Here is a 15,058-nt window from a genome sequence, read left to right as displayed (position 1 = left end):
CAGGCGGACTCTCAACCACCACGCCACCGGGGAAGCCCCTGGATTACTCATATTTGTTGCCACTCTGCACATGTCCACGAATGACCATGAAAGCACCACAAGTATTGATTTTATGATTACAAATAAATTTTAGCAAGTAAGAGAATTTGCAAATATGGAACCCGTGAAGAATGAAATCGATTGTATTTAATTGGCCACTTATTCAGTGCCCGTGAGTGTTCTAAGACTTTGCAAATATTCACTGTTTCAGCCTCACATTAACCATGTGAGGTAGATAATGTTATTATGGCCATCTTATAAATGAGGAGCCTGAGGCACAGAGAGGTTTAGCCACCTGCCCAAGGTCACACAGCTGGTAAGTGATGGGGCTGGGATTTGAACCCACACAGTTTGGCTCCAGAGTTCAGAGCCCTGTTCCTACCAAGGGAAGCGTCAGATCAGTCCAGAGCATTTGGTTTTGTCTTAAAGAACCTCTTAGAGGTCAAGGATGTAAAGGCCAGAAGCAGTGAAGTTCAAGAAAGGAAAAACTGTGACCAGGAGGTAGAAGGAAAAAAGGGACTTTTAAGCTGAATGAAAAGGGACTACTTTCAAAAAGACAAAGTTCAGCTTCTATTTCATAATCAACATGGTATGGTGTACCTTTGTAATAAAAAACAAATCAACTAGCTACTGAGTGTCAAACAGACTAAGTGCCTTGAGAGGCAAGGACCCCTTCTTACACTTCTGTTCTGCTCGTAGCATGTGGAACTAGTGGTAATCAAAAACATCAATCACTTAACAGGAAAAAAAAATGCTCTTTTTTTATTCCTCTCTCAAACGGGTATCTAATAACTCTGCGGATCAGCGAAAGAGTAGCATCATCAACCTTTTCCTCCTCCAACGTTTTTAAGAGCATTTATTGTTTTCCTCTCTTCAGCAAGTACACCAAGTACCACAGTCTCATGGGTTTCAGTGACTATGTCTGCCAAAGTCTTAACCGTGCCAAGAAATAACTTCTCTCATTTTACTTTTTCGGAGGGATGTGAAAGAAAACAATCAATTCTTCTCCTGAAGATTTGTCTTTTTAAAACAAAGTAAAAGCTCCGAATTTGGTGAACTCTCTGGGAGAGATAACATAGATTAAAAATATTATCAACTTATTTCCCTGCTGTACAAAGTTCTTTTACGAAGAGAAGCAAGTTACTCAATTTATTACGACAGCCAAACCTGAAGTCTCTGCTCCTCTACTGGGCAGTGCGATTCACCCAACACTTTGAGTTTTTAAACCCTGCCTCCTTCCAAAAATAGCATCTCTTGTGCCTTCAATATTGTGATTCAGACACAAGCAAAACGTGCCCATAAAGTGTGAGGCATGAGTGCCTGTGCGTGATCCATCACTAAGGGATGGAGGCTGGGAAGGAAGTGGCTAACTGGATTGCTGTCTTTCTGTGGGTGCGATCAACAGCACCTCATTTCTCTGTACTCAGAGACATGCGACTCTGGCTCCAAAGATTTGGACCCTAAACAACCAGGCGTTTCTTCTCGAGAGGAATACTGAGCATCTTTCCTCCTTGCCTCAGGGCCAGCTGTCTGACAATATGGATCCCAGAAGGGGGTGCTGCCCACATTGGTGATGGCAGCCATTAGTGCCTGTTGCTCATAGCTAATGTCAAAGAGGCCTCAGCACGGGGGGGCAGGCGGTTGGCTGAGACTCCCCGGGCAAGCATCCACGCACCAGGAGCGCCAGCAGAGGCGACCCGAGGGCCAAGGTGGGCATGCCACAGAGTCCTGGACTTCCAGATGGAGTCCAGTCCCAGAGAGTGGATGTCAGAGCTCTCCGGAGGCTGCCCAGGCCAAGTTCAAAGGGAGGGATGAGCGTCATGACGTCCGTTCCAAAGCAATCCCACCTGCTACTGGCATGCCCAGGCTCATCTCCCCCTCATACCAGCCCCCAAGGCAAGTCTCCAAGGGCGCAGTAAGGAGGCAGCTGCAAGCGTTTGCTTTCTCTTAATAATCTGAACTGGGAAGACATAGAGATGGGGAAGAAGTAATGGCCATTCCCAGTGATGGGGACCCTCCAGCTGGCTGGGCTGCTGCAAGGTCGTCTTGTCGATCTCTTTGTAGGAAAAACGTGGTTCTCTTTGGCCTTGGGAATCTGGCCAGGCAGCTTTGCCGGGATAAGTTTCTTCATCCACAGACACCCGCACCACACGGATGTTGAGGGCTGTAACTAATGCACACCTACTCCGAGACAGCCGGCCCCCTCCAAACTCCAGTGACATCTTGCCTGAAACGCCTGCCACCATGCGACAGGCCGGCTGAGCCGCTCAACAAGGACCCCCTAGCTTGCTGCTGTTGAAGAACTTGGAGATCAAACCATGCACCAAGGGAATCCTACACGGGAGTTGCTAGAAAGAAAAGCTCACTCCATCTACTTCATTCTTGCTGGCAGACACAACTAAAAGATCATTTTTAACCCCCGAAAAACTCATTTAAACTCGGGGTGCAAGGGGCATCTGAAATGTGAGAGTCCCTGGGCCGGCACAGGAAGAGAAGGAGAAGGTCTGAAGGAAACACAAAAGCAACGCAGACCTAATGGGTGAGCAGGCTGCCTGACAACGAGGCGGCCAACTGCCAAACTCTCCTTGCGCGCGGCGGCTGCACAGAAGGCTCGAGTAATGACAACCACAAAACTCATTTCAAGTCTGAAAAGGTGACTAATGAGCTCATTCATGCTGCCTATAAATTATTCACTACAACACTGATCCCACTCAAGACAAACAGCAACGGAAACTTCCAACACAGACACCTCCGGCCTCCAAAGTAGAACGAGTTATGTCCCTACAACTTTTCACAATGAGGGATACTTGTCTCTCCCTCCGTCCATTGTCACATTCATTCTTCTGTTTACGTTTTTTTACTGCCTTTAATCAAGTTTAAGCAGACACAGCTGGTAGACATTTATTTCTCTGTTGAGTTTTTTCCATTAGTTATTACGAGCAATCATGAGACTCTAAAAATAGCAGCAAATTATATTCTCTCGAAATTGAGGGCTGACCTTAAAATGAAGCCCAGGTCTTCGGAAATAATATTCATATGCACACGTTGGGTGAGTGACAGCCCTGCACAAAGGCGAAACAAAAGTGCATTTCCCACTCTTTGAGAGGTCTGCAACTCGCTTCCAAATTTCCTTAGGTTCTAGTGGAAACCGGTTGCTTTAACATCTAACAAGACAGAACCTGCTTCCAATGGTCATGTTTTAGTTGAGATTTTCATGAAAACTCACCATCTTAACAGAATAAAAGGGGAGATGTCTCATTTAGGCTGTTCAGCGCAGATAAACCCACCCGCAGGTTTGTTGGAAACCCACCGCGTTGCTGCAGACTGCTTTCAGTTTCCTGTTTAATATTAAATAAAGAATTTTAGCTCTTCCGTTTTTACAAACTGTGTTGTTTGCAACTACTGTCACCACTGAAAGCATTATGACTGTGGAGTAGTCCTATGTTTTTCAAACCTTTTTTTAAATCTTAGTATCTATTTCCAAGACGTAGTAAGAGTTAAAGAGTTAAAAATAGTCTTCAAATAAGTACTTACATTAGTTCTTGGTCAGATCGCTGAACATTATGTATTTTTAAACTGCTTTGAATACTTTGAACAGGAGCCACAGAAAAGCCACAGAAAACACTCATAGTCAAATACCGCCAGATGGAGGTTCTGAATAACCAAAAGTGAAAGCAGAAAGGTCTGAGGCTGAGTCGTGCCCTGTACACACCTCAAGATTACAGGAAAAAAATGAATGATTCCCCGGTCTCGGGCAGGGGAACCTTGCATATAACATCTGAGAAATAACACATGGAAGGCCAATTCAGACCGGGGCTTGAACTTCAACGTGAGACCAGGCCAAGCTCTGTCTCCATTTAAGGAAAATCTTTCACATTGTTTTCAGTTCCTTGCACATGAACTAAAGACTTGTCCAGCCATTTCTGTTGTCTGAAATGCAAAGCAAGTTTTTCTTTTAAAAGAAAGAGGAGTCCTGCAATATTTATAGCAAAGTACTTTGCCACCTACCGACAGCAATCTGGTGGTTCTTCACGTGTTTGCATGTTTTTAAACCCAAGTTTCTGTACCGAGTAAGAAGCCATTCTTTCGGTCCTCTGTGCAAAAGAGTTCCTGCAGATTTGTTGCTGTTGTTGTTTGAATCAAACATATAAAAACCCAGTTCCATCCAAAGAAATTGAGACGTCTAAAATGGCATCCCGTTGAAGTCTCAGCTTCTCTACCACTCTTCGGAGACTGACTAGATTTCTGTCACCTCTCTGTGGAAGGGTGGGGACAAAATATTGCTTTGAAACCGAGCCACAGGGGGCTCTTCCCTAGTAACATGTCTGACAGGCAGAGTTCGCCTCTTCCTTCATTGGTGGGAAACCTGGCTTGTCCACAGACCACCCTAACACCGCCTTACTCCTAACTGTCCTGAGGAGGACCAAAGGGAATGTCAGTTTTGCCTGAGGATGTTCAAGGCACCTAAATAACAAAAGCCAAAACAATGAACACCAAGTACCCAATTACTGCAATCCAAAAAATCATACAGCAGACAAAACAACAAAAGCTCTCCAATGTTTCCTATGTACCAGGCACCATGCCAAGAGCTTTACCTGCATTATTTATTTTCTCCTTCCACTATCCTTCCCAGGTAGGGGCCGTCGTCCCCTTTTACAGATGAGGACACCGAGGCTTAAAGAAGTTAAGTTATGGGAGTTCCCTGGTGGCCTAGTGGTTAGGATTCCAGGCTTTCACTGCCATGACCGGGGTTCAATCTCTGGTCGGGGAACTGAGATCCCGCAAACTGCGTGGCGTGGCAAAAATAAAATAAAAAAGTTGTTTGCTGGTGGTCAATAATTGGCACTAAGAGGTGAAATGAGAAGTTAAGACCGCAAGTCTCTTCGGCCTGCAGAGCCCATCCTCTTGAGCACCGCACTCTCCTATCTATTTATACTATCCAAGATCTCATTTCCAAGATCACAGAGTGTAACTTGCTTGCAGTCTACGTCTTGGGCTTCTTCGTCGGAGGTTTATGGGTTTCTCTGATTTGGTTCTTGCGTAGCGTTCTTCAAATGGACCACTAAACATACATGCCCTTCCTGCTTCTGCAGGCTCAGCTGCTTGTGCTCTCATAGAAATGGACATCGTTCAGTGAATGACAAACATATCTACAAAAGGCCGTAAGACCCAGGGTAATGGCCACACACCAGCACTGAGCTCCTGCCTGAATTATAAAACACAAAGACTTTTGGAACAACAACAAAAAACACCTCATGACAGTTGACGACTCCAGAGGCCGGGCCTGAAACTCCAAGCCTGTCCCTACCTCCCATCTGGATACGGACCTGCAGAAGGAACAAGCAGCTATGAAGGTGCTCATGAGGTAACACATAAAACAATCTACTCTCCCTCCAGTTCTCATCGTTCCCTCCCCCCAATCCAACAAATGACCAACCACCACGGGGATAAAGATCTTACGGTTTCACTTCAGGCTAATGCTTCCAAGGCACAGACATCTGACCAGCAACCATTTTCGAATTATTTCTCTTTCACTTTGCACACAAAGGTAGGTGGTAATTGTCTGCCGGTTTAGAAACACCACCGACCACCGCACCAGAACGAATTTCCAAAAGCTATATTGCAGGGAATTAGATTAAGGCACAGATCAACCTTTGCCAACTCTATACATATGTTCAAAAATGAGCCAATCACAATAAAAATATACTGACTCTACTACCAGTCAGATTAACTCTTCCCCGTGGATCCTGGACAGGAGGGTAAAACTCTCCGACGGAGGCAGCCCCGGGCCCTACAGGTCCTCAGAGTCGACACACAGCTCTGTACACTGGGAATGGAGGAAACAGGCCCCCATAGCTCACCTCCATCTCCAGCACTCATGCCACCCTCACGTCCACGGCACTCCCAATTGGATTTTTGGTACCAAGGCCCAGGAGTTCATTCCCTCAGGAACCACCCTCGGATGCTTCCTTGAAAGCTTTCCTGGTGCCACTACTGGGATCTCACGTCCAGACTGGCCAAAGGCTCCATAAAAAGTGGATGAAGTAGAAAGCTGAGGTCTGTGGTTTCATTCTTGAGAAACCCTCAACTAACCACAGGGATCTGATTCCACTGCCATTTAGAGTCATTCTCTGGCTTCTGGCAACACCAGCTCCCTCTGAATCCAAATTAAACCTCTCTCGGCTTCTTTGTGATACCAGCTTCCTAGCAGAGCCTCCAATGGTTATGGTAAGAAAAACAAGCCGGGCCCAGACCTTCCCGGATCTCCTGTGAACGAACATCCAAGTTACGTTTGCTGCGAACAAAATTATGCTTTGCTGCGAACCAAATATGCTTTACTAAGTCAAAGCAGGCTTTCTATGCTGTTTTCCGGGGCTCCTCCCTCACATCCTCCACTGCTCATTTTTCTAGATCAAAATCTGCAACTCATGGGTAGGAGGAAAGTTACTAAGGCTGACTGCCCTGACTTATCGAAACAGAGCTATTTGTTTCCTAATTACATTCTTAGCTCTACAGCACTGGCCAAAAAAAGGTTTGTTCATTCATTACAAAAACCAATTAGTAAAAATAAAATCATAAAGCTTACCCTTAGGAAGGACTTCACTCATGGATTCGGACATGCCCCCAATTTAATGGGACAACTGAGGCCCGGAGAAGTGAAGTGACTTAGGGCCACATGTCAGAACGCACACTGGTAGTTTCCTTTCCGGTGTCTATTCTTCTCTCCCTTCTCAACAGCACCCAATTCCCCAGCCTGGTGGTTTGGGCAGGATTGATCCCATCATCAGCTCCAGGGGCAGTGGACTGGTGTAGAAGAACAGGCGGGTCCAGCCAGGACTCAGTGGATGGGCCAACACATTTCCTGTCTTGTTCGAACACTGAGCTGGATCTTCTGTTATTTGTAACCCAAAGCATCCCAGCACATCCCCCATGCAGAGTTAGTGGTAGATGCCACTTCTTGACTCCCTGTCCACGGATGTTTCTGCCGGAGTAAAGTCTTTAACATTACAAAATAGAGAAAACTAATCTAAAAAAAAAAATACAAATAGGGGACTTCCGTGGCGGTCCAGTGGTTAAGACTCTGCACTTCCGATGTAGGGCACATGGGTTCGATCCCTGGTCAGAGAACTAAGATTCCACATGCTGCGGAGGGCAGCCAAAAAAAAAAAAACAAATGAACTTATTTACAAAACAGAAATAGACCCACAGGCAAAACAAACCCCAAACATAGTTACCAAAGTGGAAAGGAAGGGAGGGAAGGGATAAATTAGGAGTTCGGGATTAACATATACACACTACTATATATAAAGTAGATAACCAACAAGGACCTACTGTATAGCACAGGAAACTATACTCAATATACTTATACCTTATAGGTAATAACCTATAAGGGAAAAGAATCTGAAAAAGAATATATATACGTGTGTATGTTTATGAATATACATGTATAACTGAGTCACTGTGCTGTATATCTGAAACTAACACAACATTGTAAATCAACTAGGCGTCAATAAAAAAAAATAGAGAAAACAGCATTTTGACAAATTTAGTGACTGGACTTGATAGGAATAAAAAGATGTGGGAGAAAAATGAAATTAAACATTATCGATGAGCACTTTAAAAGTATGGCTGAATGTATAAATTTGGCCATATTAATAGAGCATTACTGATGAAGGGAGAACTCATGAATGGAGATTAACTGGAAAGAATTCATGGCTAGAGGGAAGGCCAGCTCCACCTAGAATTTGATACAAACCATGACTCCCATTCAGGTCTCAAGAGTTTGACCCTAACCTGAGCCCATACCAACCTCCCTGAGGGACAATATCTGAACTTTATATCCCCAGGTGCCCAGTTCCAGATCGGGTGCTGACAGGAAGGTGATGATGGTCATAGTGAAATGGAGCAGGACCCTGTGGTCCTCACCTGCCATGTCCTCTGCCTGCGTTTTGTCTGTGGAAAAACTTCAGCCAAAGAATAAGTTTAATCAGAGAAGTGAGAAAATGCAGAAACAAAGGAAAACAGTCAAAGGAGACCAAATAATAATAGTTTAGTCATTAAGCATAGTCAAGGACCTTTAGTTCCTCCTTAAGGGCTATAGATAATATTCTGAGCCATAGCCTGTGAGCTGTCTTATAGATACTGAGATCCCCACCAGGTAGAAGAAGTTACCTACATGGTGAGCAGGCTGTAGCCATGACATCAGCTGCCACAATTCTGAGACTTGGCCTCTAAGAAATGGGAACAAACCGACCCTGGAACAGAAGATTAACTGTAGCTAAAACAATCAAGATGACGCTGGTCAGACCACAGATGACCAATTTCAAGATGACAGTCAGAGCTGACTGTGCTGTCTCTGCACGTAGCCCCTTCCCTCCGTCTATAAAAGTTCTTGCCCCCTGATTGTCAGGGAGGGGGACTTGGCCTTTGGACAGGCGTCGGCCCTCCCCCTCCCCACTCCCGCCCCCAGCCCCCCGGTTGCAGGCATCCAAAGTAAAGCAAACTCTCCTTTCCACCAACTTGGCCTCTTTATTGGCTTTTGAGCGGCGAGTAGCCGGACCCCACTTTCAGTTACAATAGTGGCTTAGTTTATTGTGTAATCACTACATGAAGACACTGAGCTGTGTGTTGCCACTCTGTCATCGAAGGCTCCCAACGATCAACGTGAGGTAGATTGATCAAAGTAGACAGTCAACAGATGATACTGAATGAACGACTTGCACAAATGTAACTAAATTAAGATTCTATTTAGGGCTTCCCTGGTGGCGCAGTGGTTGAGGGTCCGCCTGCCGATGCAGGGGACGCGAGTTCGTGCCCCGGTCCGGGAGGATCCCACATGCCGCGGAGCGGCTGGGCCCGTGAGCCATGGCCGCTGGGCCTGCGCGTCCGGAGCCTGTGCTCTGCAACGGGAGAGGCCACAACAGTGAGAGGCCCGCGTACCACAAAAAAAAAAAAAAAAAAAAAGATTCTATTTAGTGTCAATGAGAATTCATTTTTAATAAATCTAAAACTATAAAATTAAAAAGATGAGTGTCAGTAAATATAATAAAATATGATCTAGTTAACATTTATTGAGTACTCACAGGAAAATTTACCATGAAATACTGAAGCTTAAACCTCAACACCCCTCACTCACACAGGCCCCTTCCGCGGCCCAGGTAAGGACCCCAGAAATGTGTCTAATAGGCATCTTTTATATTTAAGATTAGACACTGCATACAAAAATTTTAAATGCTCTGAAACCTTATAGCTCACACATTGAAAGAAACTTGAAAGAGCTTTCCACGAGTTTGACAATAATCCTAAAAATTTATCTGACATTACCGACAACCAGTTGTAAAGCTAAAAAACTTTTTTTCTAAACTATCAACTGTAAAAAACAAATCCCAACCAACCATGCTATAGGAATGGGTGAATTATCTTGCTATTCTCTAGAGAGAAAATGGCATTCCAAAATTATTATCATATGAAGAAATGATCAAAGAGTACAGAGCCCAAAAGCTGTAGGAAGAAAAGTAACATAGACATATGTTAAACAGCTGATCAATAATAAGATTATGTTATTTTGTTTTGATTTCATGATGTTTAGGATGTCAGCTTTCCAATCATACACTTTTTTGTGTTTTCTTTTATCATTTGAAATAAATGCTTACTTATACCTGGTTCCATATTGTAATTTTACATTCTTTTCTTAAAGAGTTCCCTCCTACCCCAAATTGAATAGGCTTCAGGCCACACACAGCCCGCATCTTCCCCATGTGCACCTACTGTGTGCCAGGCTCATCGCTTCTCAGGGACTATCTCCTCTGTCGGCCAACAGCTCTCTGAGGAAGGTACGATTATCTTTACTTTACAAGAGACCTGGGCTTCAAGCTGGTTAAAATGACCTGCCACAGGTTACTCAGCTGAGGGGTGGCAGAGCTGAGAGTGAACCCAGCAGTCTGATCCAGCAGGCTCCGAGCCAGGGCGCCATCCGCACTCACCAGGTCTGCTTCTTGGCCTGCCCACCCCCACTAAGGCGAGGAAGGAGAGGGCCACCCCCTCCTCTGATGGAGGGGTGCTTTCCTGGCCTCTGGCTGCTGCAGCAGCTTCCCAGTAGGGCTTGGGGAAAAGGGAGCACCTCAAACCCATGCAGCAGAGAGAGCCCTGTTTCAGTTCCCTGCGGAGCTGTGGGTTCAAGCCTTGTTAATGAGCAACAGAGGGACTCTGCAGTGGGTCCCCTTTCAGCTACACCCTCTTGGTCCGCGACCAGCCCTTTCCTTTGATGTTATTTATGGTCCAGGTGATGGTGATTAAGTGCAGCAAAACAGATAGGGCGAGAGTAGGTCCAGGTGTCCAAGCCTGGCTGGGGTCTGAATGCTGACAGATGACCGCTTTAGGGAGGGGCGGGGAGAGGACTGGACACTGGTCCAGCTGCGGAAAAGGCAGCCCTGAATGAAGTGTGAGAGCACAGCGGAAGCTCCAGCTCTCCTTCCACTGCAACCAGGCCCCCTGCCCAGGGTCTCCGCCCAGCCTGGGCCATCCCTTCCCCTCAGTTCAAAACAGCAACTGCACCCTCCAGTCCCTCCTCTGAGGCCTCTTCCCCAACTACCCGAAGCCTCTGCACACAGGACTGGACCTGCCGTTTCTTGGTACCACTCCTTTAATGTTAAAAATGATGACATTGCAAGGCGGTGTGTGATTACCTTCTCCAAGGAGTGAGCTGGGAAGCCAGGGGGAGCCCATGGAACCTGTGCAAGTAGGCTAGACCTTTGATTTTGCCCTTAACCTAGTGTCACTGCTCATTTCCAGGGCTCTCAGTCACCCTCCGGGTCTCAGCTCTGTCCTACACACCCCACCAGCTTGAACAGAAAAAACTTTCCTGTGCTAGATGGGATATAGATATACAAAGTCCCAAAGGGAGAGACCACCCAGTCCCCAGTCTGCAGGGTGGGCTGCGTTAACATATCTAAAGAACTAAGTGTCCTCCTGAAAGGAAGGGAGGGGTGGGAGTTGGGTGGGAGGGTCAGGGTACTGGAGGCCCTTACAGATTCCACAAAGGTGGACCTTTTTCTAAGACCAGCCCGGTGCACTGGGCAGCATTAACCCTGGCCTTGAGGTTGGGGCCTCAGCAACAATGGCATCTAGCTACACAGGGGGCTGTGAGCAATTGATTTTGCAGTCGCACTCATTCAAATCATTGAAATCATCCAAGCCTTCCCTTCCTGATTCCCAAGCTCACCAGACCACTTCTACGCAGTGGTATTTCTCACTTCAAATTAACGCACAGGCGTTCTGATTTGCCACACCTGTCCCGTGAGCTTAGTGAACAGGTGTGCCCTTGGGAAACAGGTTTGCAGCTTGGGCTGAAGTCGCTTCATGGAGGTGAGGGCACACAGCTGGAGCTCTCCTTCACCTCACCCAACACTGCTGTCAGCCATCACCACCCACTGTCATTATGTCTGAGAAGCCAAGTAGACAGAGTCCTGCCCAGCAGACAGTAAACATTAGAAATCTTTGCTGAGCAAGGGATGGAATGAGGGATTGATCGATCTGTTCTAGGAAACGATGGATCCATTAGAAGGAATACACTCGTACTTTTTACTGCCACGACATCCATTTAAAAGACAGGCGGCAGGAGGGGCAAGCACATAGGCTAGTCAAGCTTGCGGGCATGGCCAAGTCATTTGACCTCTTGTTACCTTACTATCTTCACCTGTAAAATGGGGGTATAATACTTCCCGCGTAGGGCTGCAAGGAGGATCAAATAAAGGGACATTTGTAAAGCACCTACGGGGATGCATGGCACAGGGTAAATGCTATACAAGTGTGTACTATTATTATGTAAAATATAAAGAGAGTTATAATAGAATGAGAGTTAAGAGCCAACTTTAAGAATTATTCGCTCATAATTTACATTAACTGTGCCTAATACCGGTACATTTTCTCCCAAGCAGAATGATTAAACCTTTTCTTCTTTTCTCTCTTTATAGTTGAAGGTATCAATAAACCATTGAAATTCTTTCCTGGAATTAATTAGGATTTCTCGAAGTTTTCTACAACTCCCCGAAGATTTGCTAAAAAACTTTTCTAATCTTGGTCCTAGATCCCGTGCTGTCTCTGCTGAAAGAAAAGTAGCACTCCCTCTCTTAACAGCAGAACCAGAATAAACTTTCCTGACCTTAATGACAAAATTCTCCAATCCCAGCCCAGTGTGCAGGACACTGCCCTTGGAGAATGCACGTTCCTAGGCGGGAGTGTTGCGGGTAAGCTGAACACACGGACAGCTAGTTTTTAAGTCATTTTCTTTGCAGACCCACCTGTTCCTCTCAGGGGACAGGTATCAGCCATCTCTAGTGACACTTCCTCGCGATGTACCATTGCCTCGACGCAAATGCGTCACATCACTCCCAGCCCTCTGCCGCTAATAAGAACTGCTCGTTGCTGTGGATGATGAGGCAAACAGGGAGCTCACTGCAACACATTTGTGGTAATTAGGCCCTTCCTGGGGTCCACATTCTGATGGGAGAAATGCATTGTAGGCATAGACTGTGGGCCGGATGGAACATTCTGGCCGTGCAGGCAGACGATGCAACTATGCCCCTCAATAGCGGAAAACACCCCCGGGCTGATTAGTTCAGGGGTTCATGTGCCCTGAATTCTCCAGGGTCTCCCCAGCGTCTCCCTTGAGGCCACGCCCATGTCCATGGGATGAGTGGCCGTCTACTGCTTGTTAGGTACAGTCTATTGCTTGAACATAACAGTTCTCAGTTTTATCCTAAGCGGCCAGCCTTCCCAGCCACGGACAGAATTTACACATCAGCCTCTACCCAACTTCAGAGCCTGCTCAGTGTTCGAACTGAACATTTCTCATGGCTAACTTGACTCTCCCACCCAACATCAGAAATGAAGAAGAAGGAGCCTTCGATAGCAAACTACAACCTGCCAGCCAATCACGTCCACTACCTGTTTCCTAAATAAAATTTTATTGGAGCAAAGCCCCAGCCATTAGTTTATATATCACCGATGGCTGCTCTCCCGAGAAGGGGCAGGGTGGAGCGGTCCCAGCAAAAACTGTATAGCCTGCAAAGCCTAAAATATTTACTATCTGGCCCTTTAGAGAAAAGAAGAGAGGATGACAAAAAGCCACCACAGTATTTATACCAGCTCCTGATGGCTTATGACTCATGGTTTAAATGGAACAGTTAGCCTAGTGAGTTGGCAGAAGGGAACTTGGGTTCAAGTGCTGTTTCTACCAACGGCTCAGCTTTGAGAGGTCATGCAAGTATTTTCACCTCCCTGCTTTCATTTCATTCATAAAATAGGATTAGTCATGGGTGGCAAATGCATGACAAATAATTAGCTAATACTCCAACATGTGCATTTTGAATGCACAACGGGAAGAACTGGCTATTTGTTTTCTGTGTATAAGTTAGAGTTACACGCGATCCCTCCCTATTTGCTGTTCCTCCACATTTGTGGCATCAACCACATGGAACACACAGCACTACAGTGTTTACTATTGAAAAACGTCCACGTATAAGTGGACCCGCGCAGTTCAAACTCATGCTGTCCAAAGGTCAACTGTAGTACCTATCATATTAGAACATTCTTTTGATGTGGAAAATAAACACTTCCTTATCCTCATTCTAACTTAAATTGTCCTATCTGTGTGTCCCTGGTATCTCCTATTTATCTTATCATCTTTTCTTTCATAAAGTTGTGGGGGTTTTTGATGTGGACCATCTTTAACGTCTTTATTGCATTTGTTACAATATTGCCTCTGTTTTAAGGCCGTGAGGCATGTGGGATCTCCGTTCCTTGACCAGGGATCGAACCCACACCCCCTGCATTGGAAGGCGAAGTCTTAACCACTGGACCACCAGGGAAGTCCCTGTCTTATCATCTTTTAATACCTACTAATTAAGCAAAGCTAGAACCCAGCAAGGAAAGAATTTCAAGGAAAAAAGTCAACAACAAAGGTCAGGTCTTGGTATAAGTTATCACTCTTTGGGGAGGTATAGGTATGTAAGGTATAATAGCTGGCCTTTGATTTCAAATCACAAGCAGGAGGAAAGGTTATTATAGTGAGCATAAGGGAGGGTGGTTATTTCTCTCTCTCTCTCTCTCACTCACTCAGACCCCAGTTTCCTCATTTATAACCCTCCAGAAAAGGCAACTAAGAGTAACTTTCTCTTTCTGACTTACTTCACTCTGTATGACAGACTCTAGGTCCATCCACCTCACTACAAATATCTCAGTTTCGTTCCTTTTTATGGCTGAGTAATATTCCATCATATATATATGTGCCACATCTTCTTTATCCATTCATCCGATGATGGACACTTAGGTTGCTTCCACGTCCTGGCTATTGTAAACAGAGCTGCAATGAACATTTTGGTACATGACTCTTTTTGAATTATGGTTTTCTCAGGGTATATGCCCAGTAGTGGGATTGCTGGGTCATATGGTAGTCCTATTTTTAGTTTTTTAAGGAACCTCCATAGTGTTCTCCATAGTGACTGTATCAATTTACATTCCCACCAACAGTGCAAGAGGGTTCCCTTTTCTCCATATACACTCTACAAGCATTTATTGTTTGTAGATTTTTTTTTTAACATCTTTACTGGAATATAATTGCTTTACAATGGTGTGTTAGTTTCTGCTTTATAACAAGGTGAATCAGTTATACATATACATATGTTCCCATATCTCTTCCCTCTTGCGTCTCCCTCCCTCCCACCCTCCCTATCCCACCCCTCTAGGTGGGAGGAGGGGCATCTCTATATATATGTATATGTATAGCTGATATATGTATATGTATAGCTGATTCACTTTGTTATAAAGCAGAAATTAACCCACCATTGTAAAGCAATTATACTCCAATAAAGATGTTAAAAAAAAAAGAGTAACTTTCTCTGCATCAACTTTCAACAGAAATGGGAATTCCCTGGCGGTTGGTCCAGTGGTTAGGATCACTTTCACTGCCGTGGGCCCTGGGTTCAATCCCTCGTCGGAGAACTAAGATGCCGCAAGACAG

The 15,058-nt window shown here is 45.3% G+C and overlaps 1 protein-coding gene and 1 long non-coding RNA gene across 11 annotated transcripts in view; one reads left to right on the top strand and one right to left on the bottom strand.

The window, feature by feature from the left end:
- Positions 1-5,164, top strand: part of LOC112393879 (uncharacterized) — an 11,309-nt gene extending 6,145 nt beyond the window's left edge. Inside the window, exon 3 of one of the 2 annotated variants that reach the window (XR_003002043.1) lies at positions 5,133-5,164. This is a non-coding gene — a long non-coding RNA (uncharacterized LOC112393879). The remainder of the gene's footprint in view (positions 1-5,132) is intronic. The other variant, XR_003002044.1, reaches the window with a different exon arrangement.
- Positions 1-15,058, bottom strand: part of FOXN3 (forkhead box N3) — a 408,764-nt gene that overhangs the window by 245,766 nt on the left and 147,940 nt on the right. Inside the window, exon 1 of one of the 9 annotated variants that reach the window (XM_024736285.1) lies at positions 3,574-3,660. The exons of 7 other annotated variants lie outside the window; for them this stretch is intronic. The gene's annotated coding sequence lies outside the window, so the exon portion shown is untranslated. Of the gene's footprint in view, positions 1-3,573; positions 3,661-15,058 lie in introns of those variants that run through there. One more of the 9 variants, XM_024736288.1, reaches the window with a different exon arrangement.

The sequence above is a fragment of the Neophocaena asiaeorientalis genome, unplaced genomic scaffold (assembly GCF_003031525.2).
Source record: "Neophocaena asiaeorientalis asiaeorientalis breed wild unplaced genomic scaffold, Neophocaena_asiaeorientalis_V1.1 scaffold152, whole genome shotgun sequence".
Lineage (NCBI taxonomy): Eukaryota > Metazoa > Chordata > Mammalia > Artiodactyla > Phocoenidae > Neophocaena > Neophocaena asiaeorientalis.
Note: the sequence above shows the minus strand (reverse complement) of the source record. Positions and strands in the feature narration are given on the sequence as shown.